This window comes from Chiloscyllium plagiosum, chromosome 6, assembly GCF_004010195.1.
Source record: "Chiloscyllium plagiosum isolate BGI_BamShark_2017 chromosome 6, ASM401019v2, whole genome shotgun sequence".
Lineage (NCBI taxonomy): Eukaryota > Metazoa > Chordata > Chondrichthyes > Orectolobiformes > Hemiscylliidae > Chiloscyllium > Chiloscyllium plagiosum.
Window position 1 is genome coordinate 75211907 of NC_057715.1, and position 1012 is coordinate 75212918.

A 1012-nucleotide genomic window follows, 5' to 3' on the forward strand; every position below is an offset into this window, starting at 1 on the left:
ACCGTGTCAAGGTATGCAGAGATGAGTTTGGTGGGGCAGGAGCAGGCTGAGACAATGGGTTGGCCGGGGCAGTCAGGTTTGTGGATTTTGGGCAGGAGGTAGAAACAGGCGGTGCAACGTTGTGGGACTATGAGGTTGGAGGCAGTGGATGGAAGATCCCCTGAGGTGATGAGGTTCTGGATGGTCTGGGAGATGATGGTTTGGTGGTGGGAGGTGGGGTCATGGTCAAGGGGGCAGTAGGAGGTGGTGTCCGCGAGCTGGCGTTTAGCCTCAGCAGTGTAAAGGTCACTGAGACAAGTTTGGGGGAGGGGAATTGAGGAAACTGGAGAAATCCGAGTTCATCCTGAGACAAGGTGGGGGGATCTCCGCCTTCCTAACCTGCAATCTTCTTCCTGACCTCTCCGCCCCCACCCCACTCCGGCCTATCACCCTCACCTTGACCTCCCTCCACCTATCGCATTTCCAACATCCCTCCCCCAAGTCCCTCCTCCCTACCTTTTATCTTAGCCTGCTGGACACACTTTCCTCATTCCTGAAGAAGGGCTTATGTGCGAAACGTCGATTCTCCTGTTCCTTGGATGCTGCCTGACCTGCTGCGCTTTTCTAGCAACACATTTTCAGCTCTGATCTCCAGCATCTGCAGCCCTCACTTTTTCCCTTCATAACAAGAGGGATTGAGTATAGAAGCAAAGAGGTTCTTCTGCAGCTGTACAGGGCCCTGGTGAGACCACACCTGGAGTATTGTGTGCAGTTCTGGTCTCCAAATTTGAGGAAAGACATTCTAGCTACTGAGGGAGTGCAGCGTAGGTTCACAAGGTCAATTCCTGGAATGGCGGGACTACCTTACGCTGAAAGACTGGAGCAACTGGGCTTGTACACCCTTGAGTTTAGAAGACTGAGAGGGGATCTGATTGAGACATATAAGATTATTAAAGAATTGGATACTCTGGAGGCAGAAAACATGTTTCCGCTGATGGGTGAGTGCCGAACCAGAGGACACAGCTTAAAAATA